Source organism: Aythya ferina (genome assembly GCF_964211825.1).
Source record: "Aythya ferina genome assembly, chromosome: 20".
Lineage (NCBI taxonomy): Eukaryota > Metazoa > Chordata > Aves > Anseriformes > Anatidae > Aythya > Aythya ferina.
Window position 1 is genome coordinate 8,518,597 of NC_140318.1, and position 14,354 is coordinate 8,532,950.

The following is a 14,354-nucleotide window of genomic DNA, read 5'->3' on the forward strand; positions in this document are numbered from 1 at the left end:
GAAATGTATTTCTCTGTTCTTCCTCCTCTATCTGTCTTCTTCTCCTCTATTCCTCCACAGCTGGAATTCCTCTCTCTCTTCTTTTCTCTGCTGGATTTTCTTCCCTTTATTTTTTTTCTTCTTAAAAAAAACACACACACACACTCACACACACACAAAACAAAACAAAAAAAAAAAACAAAACAACCCCCCCAGCTTTCTCCAAGACTCAGACCCACTGATTTCCCTCCCCCCAAAAGATGCTCTAATCTATTTATTTTTTTGGCCTCCTTTATAACATAAGCCACAACCCCCTCCTTCCCCCCAACCTCCCCCCCTCCCTTCTTCTCCACAAAATGAAAGAAAAGAGAAAAAGCCCCTCAGAAGATGAGTAAACAAGAATATGCTAATCTACTCTAGGGTGCTCCACCTTCCCAATTGAATGATTCCCATTAAAACTGCAGGGATCATGACTAATCAATCAGCTTGAAGGAGCAGATAGCTCCAGAGGTTCAAACACTTTTGCTGTTTTCTTTTTTCCCCCTTCTTCTCTCCTCTTCCTCTTTCCCCCTATCACTTTCCCCTCTCTTATTTATTTTTTTTAAAGAAGACAATCAAGATGAATGGATCAATGTGATAAAAATCCTGCACCCCCCTTTTTGCAGTCTCCCCAGCTTTCTTTCTCAGTCCAGTCCAAAACACACATTCCTATTTTTTTTTCTTGGCAAAAGAGAAAGCTATTTCTCCTCTCAGACTCCCCGTTGCACTTTGCTGGTAAACCTTATGCTCCTCTGCAGCACATAAAGAGTCTTGAAACTTGAGTCTCAGATATTTTTTTAATTGCTTTCTTTCTTTCTTTCTTTTTCACTCTCTCTCTTTTCCTAATTCTTTCTTTTCCTCTTATTATTTTCTTAAAGTTATGCAATCAGCCAGGCTCCCCCTTTTGTGGTCCCCCTCAGTGCAGTTGTGTGCAGCTAATCCAAATGTTGCATCAAAAGGTCCCCATCGAATCATCAGGAGCTAAAAGGAGAGAAGCTTTTTGAAGAGCATTTGCCTTCCAGAAGCTGTAGCAACAGAGCAGGACTTGGCTTTTGAGTGCTCCCAAAGACTCCTGTTTTTTTTGAAATAATAATAATAATAAAAAAAATATTAATTTTATTGGTGGATTGAGTCAAAAAATCCTCTCTCAATATTGCTAATTTTTTCAGTCTAAAGAATTCAGCTCCCCTGGTTTCCTTGGCTTAGTTGTAGCCACAGGTAAGATTCTGGCTGCTTGCTGGTTTGTAGATCTCTGTTTCTGAGCTGGGACGTTTCTTTTTTTTCCTCCTTTTTTTTTTTTTTTAATATTTTTTTTTCACTCTTGAAAGATCTCAAAAGCTCCCCCTGATGGCAACAAAAAGGATTTTTCTAAGTACTTAATAAGTGGAAATGACTTAGCAGTAGCACAGCCTGAATCTACTGGCCACAATTCCATTCAGAAGAAGTGCAGCAGAACCGAGGGAAGTTGCAGTCTCAAACCCAGGAATTCACATTGCCCTCTTCCTCCACCTCAAACGTGACGACGGCCACACCACCTTACCTTCCTGCAGGCTTCGAACAGAACTCGCTCAGGAGTTTTCCTGGGACTGTAACCTTACTGCTTTTGCAGATTACCCTGTTAGGATGAGCTTGTTATAGCTACTTATACTTCAAATATATGTGATAAAATTAATGAAAGCAAATAGTGAAATGAGAAAGAATTGTTGCATACTCGCAAGGCTTCTGGGAGAGGGCTTTTCAGCTCCTTACTAATTTGCAAACACTCAGGAATGTACAATTGGCATCTGATTTTCAGAGATGTTGCACATATCCACAGAGCCCCACAGAAGTCAACAAGAAGTGCAGCGGATCGGCCCCACAGACCTTCCCTCCACAACAGCTCGATTTGCAATAAAGATACACAACACTGGCAACATCTACAAAGTTTGGAATACAAGACCTCAAAGCAATTAAGCCTCTCAACAATCAAGAGGAAATTGTTAGGTAGCAAACAAACTACACCACGGCATAAACTCCCATAAACGTCCTGAAGATCTCAGAGGGATGCAAAAAAGCCACTTATGCATGCATGCCTGCTCAGCAGAAACAGCTTAAGATCAGAGTCTGTGTATCCCACTTTGCTATTATAATTTAACATGTAGAGGATACTGCAAATCAAATGAAAAATCACAAAGTCGAAGTGAATGGGCTCAGCTTCAAATAAGAACTAAACCAGGAAGAGTCTTGATGCCCAGGACACTGCTTGCTCCAGCTGAAAACTCCCCCGACATCGATGGGAACTCTGCCCATGCCTGGAAGAGCAGGCTCTCTAACTTAAATAACACAGCTTCCAGTTTTTTCCAGTGGAAAAAGTTAATTCTGCAAAATCCAAATTTTCTTAGGGGCATTACGATTTGGCTGCAATCATCAAAGAAAACAATTGAAACATTTCAATTCGATGGCACTGCAGCATTTCGTTTTGAACATATTTGACCTTATACTCTTAAAATAGTGATGGCAAAAGCAAGTGCTTCACTGTTACCAAAACACAACACGTCAATGCCATGGGTTATAATTCCATTAACAAACTCAAGAGTATTCCAGCTACAGAGGAAATGACCAAATCTTGACTTTCAGTATTTACGGTAGACAGAAGAAAGTATGAAAAGATGAGGTTTACCTCTCGAGCACAAATTACATGTTCAATCAGTTTTACTTCCAAGACATTGCAAAAGCATGAAGGAAATGTGGTGCCTAAACGCTTGAGTCCGGAACGATAAAGAACAGAGAGTGGAAGAGTGATGTGATTTTCGGAATAGGGAGTAAATCTGGGATTCCTTAAGTCCATGGGTCAGATCTAACTTCCCTGACAACAGATGAAATTCTACCCTGCACAGATGGACATTTATTTTCTGCTTAAGCCAGTACTTAAGTGATGTACGGGCCTTCTGGCAGGGGGGTTTCTACCCAAGGAGAATAATCCTCCTGTTGAACTCGAGTGGAGTATTCTCCTAAGTAAAGGGAGCAGGATATTGTCCTGCATCTAGAGATATTTTCACTAGAACAAGAAAAAAAGCACCAAACCCTAGATACATGTATAGAGACAAGAATTAAAATAGATATTTATGATATTATGCCAAAAAAATAGCATTGAGCTACATGCTGCATGCAGTCATTATAAGTAGAAATACTCAGCAGGAATCTTAGCTGAAGCTGCCAATAACTCCCAGGTTCAAGACTAGAGCTGAGTGAATAAATCATAACAAATAATGGTTTTGTCAAATTTTGACTTTTTTTTTCCTCCTATTTGCAAGCAGCCTGCAAAACCTCTCAAATATGTTTGAAATTATATGCCCATTTCTCCCTCATATTTAGTCTTTCTCCAAGGCCAATTAGCACACGATTTGCTGTAATGTACACATTTTCACATTTGTTCTGCGGTAATTAGGCGAGGAAGTCACACAGCATTATTTTTGGCTCCCTGGGGGTCACGTTTAATCACTCATGATATAGTAAAATTACTAATTCTACATACGATGGGAGATTCCACAGTTTGCAATCCTTTTCTTAAGAAACGGTGTTGGATCTTCAAATTACTCACGCAAAGGTCAATTAAAAACAACGTTTCTTGAAAGGCAAGCTGAACAGTCTGCCAGTTACGGCTGAATTGAGGCCCTACTATTTTGAGCAAGTATTTGTACATAGTTCTCCTCGCTGTGCACAACTCCATCAATCACAGCAGAGGTTTATATGGTTTTTACCCCTCACCGATATCCCAATCAAGTCTCTCCGAACTTGGCCTGGGTTGACGATGGCTGAAACGCAATCCAACAGCGGCTCTGTTCAGAATCAGACAGGGCCCAGACACCAGATTTTAATGCAACGTGTTGGATTCAGGGAATATTTTATGCAATCAACAATGGTATGATAGGAATCACGCTGCCTCCACAGAATAGCGAGGAATGAAACCCAAAGAGCCGAGAACGGCTTCAAAGCAACAGGGATTTGGGCATTCCAGGTTGTGGATCCCGTAAAACTCAACACCTCACTGGAGACAGAGCCACAATCTTGGTGTCCAAAGGGTGAGACAGGAACTACGTGGAACGTGGCCACAGCCCCTCGTGAGCCCAGGAAAAGGCAGGAACATAAGTAACTGAAGAAACAACAATAAAAAAATGCCAAATATGTTCAATCCTGGAAAAGATTTAACAGAAGACCTAATTTGGACTCGGTGTAAATTTGCCAATTTTTTTTTTTTTTTTGTAAATGTTTTCTCTATCAGTTCTTCCTCCTCATATTTTCAAAAGGACAAACAATTAAAAGCCTGTGCTCTGCCTTTATCCTTGCACTCCGTGCTAATGAAAATCCTGAGTTTTTGGGTGCTTTGCTAACTATCGCCTGCATGTTCATAATGCCACATAACTATGCTAACTTGAGCAGGAATCAAAACACCAGTACTACATTTCCTTTATTAGTGGGTAAGAGACTCTCCTGCTGCTGCTCTCCCAGTTGTCCCATGTGTGAAACACACACTCTGGTACTTTACGTCAATGAAACAGCCTCATGTCAATTTGAAATATACCATTTAATCCAGAAAAGTTTACCGAACAATTAAGAACTGCAATAAATGACAATCAAGACTAAACACATAATTGATGGTTTTATGAAGGTATCAGTAATTTTATAAAGTAATTTGCAGTCAGTGGCTATAAATTTCTATTTAAACCTGGCATACCACTCTTTTTTGCCCTGCAGAGAGCTGTATTACCTAACAATAGTGATGCCTGTTCGCCTGGAATTCAGTTACTTTATCCTTCAAATTTCCCACATGAAATATCGTATTTCCAGAAAACTTACATATTCTTTGTATTTTTTTTTTTCACCACATTCTTGAAATACATTCTCGGGGGTTGGGCTCTAATCTCTACCGTACAACATTGTGGTGAGAGCAAAAAGAGATGTTGCTCACTGTGGAGGACGTAAACAAAAGGGCAAAACCTTCCTCCTCAATTAAACCACGCAAATATTGATTATTGCTGTGGTCCCACCTGAATTTGGACTGTGTACTTCATTTCTGGGCGTTGGGGACTGGCTGTGCGGATTAAACCCTCGCTCAGGTGTGAAGAGGGAACCACCAGCACCTGGGCTTGCTTGTCCACACCACAGCCCCACGGCCCCACACACACTTTGGGGACACACCGAGCCTCCAAGAGCAGCCCCAGAAGGTCCCTGTGTGGTGACTCCAGGATCAGGCCCCTCACCTCCCACCCTACAGGGCCACATCCAGACAGGGAGAGGGAGGCCGCTTCCTAACCCAGCAGACTGATGGGGGCAGCAAAATCACAGCCTAAAGGAAGAGATGCTGAGTGGAGGAAGGACCTCCTGGGCCTCAGGAGTGCCCACAGGCCCGTGCCCACCCCTGGGGCTCCCCCGCGCACCCTTGGTGGGGCCGAGCTCCCCGCACCCTCCTGGCATCGCCCTTGGATCCGAAGCCCTCCTCCTCTCGCAGGGGTTTAGAAACCCAAGGAGGACACAAATGCTCTTTGCCTCACCTTCCCCTCCGGTTTCGGGAGGCTGACAGACAGAATGCCTCTGTTAAAGTCTGTTTGCCCACGGATTTAAGATTCTCAGCTGAAATCGCGGTGTTGAAGCCCAGAACTGCAGAACACTCTTTTTATCGCTTCTCTACTTTTTCCCCAACGAGAAATTTCTGAGGGGCCACGAAGAGGGAATATTTCATGCTGCCCTTGAAAAAACAGGTAAAACCCAGGACAGTACCTAAGCTTTTCCAGGTTTTCCAGAATGAGATGTGAGTTTCCAAACCGTCTCGCTCAAAAGCTATGGATCCTCCACTGCTTCTGGAGCTGGCTCAAATGCTGCTGAAATTCTGGTAAATACCTATTCTGCATGAAATCCTGCTCACATTAGCATTTTAATACATGAGTTTCTATGAGCTACTTGGGGAACCTGGCTGGGAAGGAAAGGGGAACAAGACAAGCAGCTGACTGCCCATGAGGGGAAAAATTCCCCACAATTCGCACTTCCCAGTAATTTGCAAATACTGGTAGCTGGTTTTTGAGACCAGCCAGAGAACTGCACAGCACCACCGTTTTATTCACCCTTGAACATTTTCAGCTTGCTCAGGAGAAGAGATCATTTCACTAAACCAAAGACCTAACAGACAGCGCTGCACAGCCAAAATACTGTAAGAGGGGAAGATGGGGGCTGGCTTCTTACAGCAGGGTCCCCTGCTTTTGTAAGCGTGTGGGGCATTAGCAGAAATGTCCCACCAAACCGGCACATGCCCGCAACACAAAGCACACTGCTGCAGTTGCTGCTCATTAGTCACCTCCCCATTGGCAAGTCTCAGCCAAGAGGTCAAGGACTGGGCGAGCTGTGGAGCCTAAACTATCCTCTTAGACCTACTGATGTTTTCCCCACAAGATAAATAATGTGCATGGGTGCAGCAAGGGACGGGGGGAGGCCGCTTTGGGAAGGCAAACGGGGCCTCTGCTAGCTGGGTACCTGTTCAGAAGATACATGGAGGTCATCAGTCTTCCAGCGCTCTGCTTTGACATCTTCCTCTAGCCATACATCACTTTTAAAGCATTAAAGAGAGAGAGAGGTCACTTCCAGGTGTCCTGGGGAAGCGGAGGGTGGCTCTCCAGCACCTCGTGCCGGGTGGGCAGGGGCACCGGTGGCTGGGTGGGCCCAGGGGTGCAGACAGGGACTCTGCCCGCGGCCCCCTCAGCTCCCCCAACGTGCAGTCAGCACATTGTGGTGCTTTATAGAGGAGCCTGAACTGCTGTGACAGCCAGAAGGGAAGCGTGGTGCTGGCACACAAGTACACGTCCTGAGAAACAAGGAGCAGGACTCAGACAGATGGGAATACATGGCCCAGGAATAGTCTAGAAAATCCAAACACATCAAGCCATGTTTTGGTATTCACAGGCATCGTCTACGGGAAAGTTTAACATATCTAAATGTTTTTCCTAAACTAAATTTCTGCTCCAATGCCAGTACTAACAGGATTAACAAGAGAAACCTGTCGTGTCTCGCTATTGAAAAAGATAATCAAGCAAGTGATAAACAAATTGATCAGGAGAAAGACACCGTGTGCCATTCTACAACAAGACAGCCAAAAGACAGAATTCAGAGGAAAAACTTCTCTCTGCAGTTGAGAGCAATTCACAGCAAAATGGGATTTCCCCTCCCTGCTTTCATTTGAATGGCATTTGAAAAACACAGCTGCGAAGTGCCATGCACATAAGGTACGAAGCCAAGCGGGGAGCCCTCCCATCCAGGCGCTCGCAGCCTTCAGCCTTGTCTTCACAGCACACAGAGCCCAAAGTCAAGCTTTCAACTCAAATGCTCCCAAACCTCCACAGGCATCCATCCTGTCCCACCTTGGGCTTTTAAGGTGACCTGTAAATTGGCGCTGAGAGGCAAGCTTCTGCCCCAAACTGACCCAGGAGGCTACAGCAACACACACATGATGTGTGCGGTGTCCAAGCCCACCTCTGCCAGCATTACACCCAAGCCCTGAGCACAGAGCAAGGCGACCACCGACCTGCCTGGGAGATATAACCAGTCCTTTCTAAACACGCTTAGCTCCAGACTTTGCAATGCCGCACCACTTTGTCACACCCCTGCACCTGAATCAAGCCCTCGGGAGTCCTTCTGCAGCTTCCTCACCATGCATCCGGCTGCCTCATCTTCCTGCACGCCCCCCCAGAGTGCTCTGCCACCAGAATCCACAAATATTAATCGATCTGTCAAAAGAAAGTTCAGGCAAGGATGTATTAAATCAAAACATTCCAGTCATACCTCCCAGGCTTCTCAGTACAACCGAGATTCCTCAAATACGGTTAAAAAAAAAAAAAAAAAAAAAAAAAAGACAAAACAAAACCAAGAAGGAAAGAGCAGAAAGGGTGGAAATAGAAACCAGACAGATGAAAAGCAGAAGGAAAAAGAAAACCAACAACAAAACACAAATAAGTTGGAGGACAGCCCTCACTAAAAGCTGCAGTATTTTTTTGTTGTTGTTAAAAATTTGGCATAGGTGGCTTTCTGTGATATGTCACTGCATGACATAAATACTATATAGCGAGCATTATAGGAAACGATTGCCATATGTGAGGGTGGTGGCAGCCTGTGCTTTCCCCGCCACCCCCTATTGCTTTTGTCTGCACTAAAACTGCATTTAAACTAGTGAAATCCATCTCTATCTGTCTTAATGTATAAATACATTTTCGGCCAAGACCCACCACTGGCTACAGTTGTATGGCAACTCTCAATCGACATGTCTAAGCAAGGTTTTGACTTCATCGTGAGTTCATTGTTAATGCATTTAACAGGATTTTCAAAAATTCCCTTTGCTCTTTGAGGTGATACCCGGTTCTCCAGTGATAGGTAGCAGACCCCGCTGCTGCAGTGCTGCTTGCTAGTGAGTGTCAAACCCTGTTTGCCCACTAGCACAGAAAACAGAAAACATTGTATGGACAGCTATAAAAGCTGCAGAGAAGTGGATCTGAGGAAAGCATAACCTGGTTTGTACTGGAGGGTATTTCATGTATCCTCCTCTTAGGACTGCTTGCTGTTGCGTGAGGACATCGGCATACAGAACGGGCACACTATAGGGACCGGGCTCTTGTGACCCACAGCAGTGGCAGCTCAGATACTCTGCCTAGGCAGGTAGCTCAACCTACGAGTATGTGAATGACCTGGTTAAGAATCTCAAGAAAATAGAAAATTCCTCAGGAGGCAAAAACTAGAATTGAAATATCAAAATTTATCCTGTAGCGAAAAATAGCCTCCTTTCATTCCTTTGCTACCAGTGCTTTAAAAAAGAACGAGGAAAAAGAAAAGTGTATCAAATGGAAACCCAAATAATACATGAAAACATTCTCCAAAACTAAATAGGCATAGAATCACAAAGCCCTGTATAAATTCAATAATATTCATAGAAAACATTTAAACCTACAGACTTAAACTTAATTTTCTAGAGTACATTTCTATAGTGCAATACAAATCTCATTAAATTCCGTAGTTCATGATATTTATACAAAAAGGTACCCGCTGCTATTAAATGCTATATGACCCACCCAGAAAGGTTAGAAACTCTTTCTGGGTTACAAAAAAAAAGTTTAGACTGATTTTAATTTGATCAGACTTGTTTTCAGAATAGTGCACTGAATAGTTACTATGAAAAATAGGGCGGCTTTTTGTCCGCAAATGAAATCAACTTTGTTAGGAGTATTCACAATGTTTCAGCCCTAAAATATCATATGCTCCAAAACAGTGCATGCTTTGTGCCAAATAACGTCTTGCCAGGTTTTAATAGGAAATGATGTATGTGGAGTCTACAGCAATTACTTCATGGGGAATGTGGGCAGTTCTCCTGCTCAAGGTGCGGGGTTGGTGAGTCCCGTTGTACAGGTTTTGGGGCAAACCCAACAAAATCAAGAACTATATGGGCATATTGGTGCCTACTTTTAAAATTATTTCGGTACAAGCAAAGGATTTAAATAAGGGTTGATACTCAACTGTTTTCCAACCTTGTTGAGTATGACCAAGGCTGTTAAATTGATCTGATATTCTGAAAGCCTTCTGCAATGTGATCTGTTGGAAGTCATCGTGAGTCTGCACTCCTCAAAAGCTTACCTAGAAAACTCCCAGGAGGTAGCAGAGGGACCAGGACAGCAGTGAAGCACACAGAACTTTTGCTGACATTTGTCACACAAGCTGAAGCCTTTGGTGTTAGTATCTTTTGCCAACACTGAAGTCACCAAGACTGCCATCAGAAAAATGCAGTTGAAAACTGAGATAGGTTATCAGGCTCAACAAGCAGTACTTTAAACCACATCCTACATTGGGTTTTTGTTTCCTAGTTCCACTAACTTGTTCCACTAACTTTTAATAAGGATGATTTTAACAATGGCACAAAATTAAGAGAGAGAGGAAAGAAGAAAAAATGCACAACTGTTTGTTTAGATTGGGCCACTTTGTGAATTTTTCTCTTAATTTTGTGCAAAGATTGGCTTTAAGAAGAAACACATTTCTGGAATTGGGAACCTACAGCATGGTACTGTGTTCAGGACACCATGCCAAAGTGTCTCTTTAATTATTTTTTAGATGAATTTTCCTTGTTCTAAGCTAATGGGTAACAGATCATGTCGCAAAAATATTCCACATCCCTATTTATCCAGCAGAAGAGAACTTTCTCTAAAAGTTTTCAAGGAGCTTAAAGTGTACAGTCAGAGAGTTTTCAGAACCAACACCTGTGTGCTGTAGACATCTAGTTCAGGCTCGCTGGAGCCACATTCAGCCAATGCAGATGCAATTTAACGCTAAATCCAGGGACAGAATAAACCTGCTCGGGCGATCAAGGTGTTCTTGATCCTTAAGACTACTGAATGCATATGAATTAGCTGATACTCCTGAGTCATCGTCACACAGAAGATCTACAAGAACCCCCAACACAATCCACTTTCAGCTCTAAAGGGCATTGAGGTCCCTGGCAGGAGTCACAGTGGGAAGCTGGCAGAGGAACCCAGCTCTTGAAGCTCTCGGCTCCCCCAGGTTCAGCCTGGTGCTTCAGGAACCACTGCCAGAGCAGCACATGGGCAAGGGAGAAGGACAGACCCAGTACAAGGGGCTGACCACTGCCCCAGCCAGCCCAGATCCTGGGGACAGGACGGGATCCCCTCCCTGCAGGGAATTGCACTTTTCTCGAACACGAGTCCTTCCCAAAAGGGCTGCTGAAGCCAGCCTTCTTTTTGTTCTCAGTAATCACTTTACCACTATTTCAAAGGCATTATGTAACTGAAACGGTGTAAAGTTATTGCTACCGACATTGTCAATAAATCATTAACATTTCTTAACAGGAACAGCACAACTGTTCATGTCACGGCTGTCTCATTCACTTTCAAATCAAAGCTTTCAAATTAAATATTCATTTAATATTAAAATATTAATGCAGTCCCACTGTTTCTGTAACAAATATTAATTTCTTATGGCATTTCCAGGCAAATGCATATATTATAAACTTCATCTCCCACAGGAAGGCCCTCAGCCTTCCTCTTCCCTCTCTCAGCATTATCCTGATCCTGGGCCAGGAAGGGACTTTGAGAGAACGAGGAGGGGCTGCCTGAGGAAGGGGAAGTAAGGTGGATAATTTAACTTAAAGTGTACCCCATTCCTCCCCTCCCACACAGCCTCCCCGCCCTTAGATCAGGATATCGAAGGCTGCCATTATATCTCCCGCCTACAGGATGAGTCATTCATACATTCAGCAATTCCTGTTGGAAAAACACAGTGAATGCCTCTGTCACCAGAGCCCATTACAGAAATTAAACTTTGCAAATCATCAGGGAGGGGCAAGATGCAAAGCCTTTCAGGGTGCATGCCTGTCTCCCAGGCCTCCGTAGAGGCAGAACTGAGCTGACCATCGGCTTTTCCAGCCCTATGCCTATGGCAGGCAGCATGCACATACCCAGTAGGAAGCAAGTCAGAGGAACTGAGCACTTCTCTCTTCTTTTCCCCCAGTGGCTGGTTCACCTGAGGCAAAAAGGCACCGATGGCAGTCGGCAGTGGCTCTCCCATTGCTGTACCACAGGCCAACACCTGAGGGTTGCCCGAAGAACTCCCCTCATCCATCCACCTCCAGCTCCTGCCGGCTGTCCCTGCACGCTGTGGGGCTCCCTGGGCTACAAAGGGGTTGGAGCACCATGAGGAAAGCCTCAGGCTTCCAAGGCCTTCACTCCAGGGGAAGCTGAGATCCCGAGCAAAAGCTAATATTACTCACTGAGAAACGGCCATGATATATCCCCATTCAGAGCGGCTAATTTTCTACACAGTTTACTATAATTACTTCTGGTGCTCGTAGCTTCCTTATCGCTCCTCCTGGGACCATTAAGTCTAAGTTACTCTTGTACAGAGTGTGGAATAAAAGCTCTTCAGCCTTCAGGCTCTTTGGTATTTTCTCTCGCTATTTCCTTCTCCAGTTATGAGGAATTTCTTTTTGTTTTTGTTTTTACAAAGTACCTCATCTGCATAAAATTCATTCACACGCACTGTTCAGGGGAGGGGAAATCATTCCTCATCTCAGTTTGCCAAGGGCTCCAGACCTCCCTCTCTCCATGTATCAGCCCAGGAGCTCTTTGGGACGGGATTAGCATTGACAACAAGCTTCTAACAGGAGTGGACACAGGTTTCAACAGAAACACTCTGGCAATGGACACCATCAATTGTTTCAGATTGGTAGTCGGACACATTTTCCCCTCAGTAAGAGGGGCAGGAGGTGCTTCCCTGGAGGTACCACATCTCCTCATGCCCTTCTCACTCCAGGTGCTCATGGCCTGAGTGCTCAATGGGCTGCTGTCTCCATTAATTCTGAAGACTACAGGGCAGAGAGCTTAGATTAAAATCTGTTAGCGCAAAGGGGATCTCACCTTTCTTTGTGACTTGCTGTCACAGGGCAACATGCAGGAGCCATGTAATCACCTACAGATTAAAATCATGGAGGACTTTGACAGGACTAACCTCTTATCACTGACAGAGGAGTTTGGATGTGTGGCCTGCCTGAGGTGGGGTTAGGGTCTTCATGCTTCTCAATCTTTCTTTCAGTGCCAATACCATACAGAGACAGTATCTTTCTGAAAAGCCTTCTCTTGTGCAGAAACCAGTTTCCCATAGGTGGCCTATGAACCCCTGGCTACTCACAGGCATGCCTGATGAAACTGATGTTGGAATCAGGTTTCCTGGAAGTCCTAGAAATCTGGTACCAGGGTAAAACCATCACTTCCAGAACCATGGGGACCCACTGATTTGGTCAGGCAAAAACCTCAGCCACCCACCAGCCCTCCTCTCACAGCCTCACCATTCTCCTTTCCTTCTCAGCAGCCATCTCCTGCTAAACCTCTCCTGCCAAAACTTGTTCCTTTGCTTCTAGCCCCAAATGTAATGTTCACCTCCCCTCTTCTTTCCCCATCTGTAATTGCATCCTTCTCCTCTCTTACTCTCCAGCTCCTTCACGTTCATTTTCTTTCTCCCATTACTCTCACTTTCCATTCTCTCCCCTCATCCTTCCCACTTCTAAATAGTACCTGCCCTTCTTTATCTACCACTTCATCCTTTCTCCTGCTAAAGAAGCATCCGGCTCCTGGAAGCATTCATTGCCTATTTTACCTCCTTTCTGTAAAATACTTCCTGAAAAAAAAAAAAAAAAAAGACGCTACATAAAAATAAACTATATTCATTTTTGAAAGTCCCCGTGCCCATTAAACCACTGCACTCAGCTGAGTTTTTTTTACAGCATAAAGCCTCCTGCAGTCCCATTATAGTTGACTAAGAATAAAATATGGTTTGAAAATAATCCCAACAAGTCTACCATTGCTGATTTCCTCCTGTGCTTCTTAACCCACTACAAAAATCAACATATTAAGAAGAAGCACTCCACCCCCAGGTTTTAAGGACAGCGCCCAAAGGGGAAAGGGGAAGAGAAGGCATATGGGATGGATCCTGCTGATACCACCAAGCTGCTCCCAGCCCTTGAGCAATGCAGAGAGCAGATGCAGTGCTGCCAACCGTTCGCCTTGCCCTGTGCCACAGCATCCAGCTGCACATCTGCTGCTGCTGAGAACACCTCTGAGTGACAGCGGTCAACCAGAGATTAGGGAGAGTGTATCCAGGCCTCCAGAAGAGACACAAGAAACCGAAACAGAAGAAGTACAGGAGCAGCCTCAGTAGCAGACAGCAGTGATGGAATGGGCCCCAGGCCTGGCAACAGGGACATGTGGCCAAAGGCCCAGCGGGGCCTGGCTCCATGGCCATGCCTTGGGGTGGGTGTGCAGGAGGAAGCAGCATGGACGTGAGGCGTGAGTCAGGGCCGCACCTCGCCGGGGGCTGTCACCGGCCTCTGACACTGGCATGCAGGAGGACTCCGGAGACAGTGGGAAGGTTTTCTGGGCTCTGGCCAATGAAGAGATTGCCGTGGAGGATATTAGGGTGTTTTTCTAGAAAAGGCTGAAGGCAGAAGCTAGGTCTTTGCTCTGGCTTCCCTCCAAAATGGATCAAAATGGATCCCAAGGTGGAGGAAAAACTTTGAATGTGCAGTCAGTAACTCCCTCTCCCTCCTTCTGAACAAGTTATTTTAAAATACTAATAATTGCATTAGGGATGAGCACATTTTCCAGCTATCCAGCTTGCTCTCCTTCCCTAATGCTGACACTTCAAATAGGCTGTTATAGAGTTATACCATTACTAGATTAAAAGGATGTTGCAGGCAGCCTCAATTATGGATTCAAGTGATTGCATTAAGTGAAAAAATCTCCTGAAAATATTAACATTACCTAACG

The 14,354-nt window shown here is 44.5% G+C and overlaps 1 protein-coding gene across 4 annotated transcripts in view; it reads right to left on the reverse strand.

Annotated features, from left to right (window-relative positions):
- The window catches only part of PAPPA (pappalysin 1), a 361,581-nt gene that overhangs the window by 181,325 nt on the left and 165,902 nt on the right, over window positions 1–14,354 (reverse strand). The window lies entirely within an intron of this gene.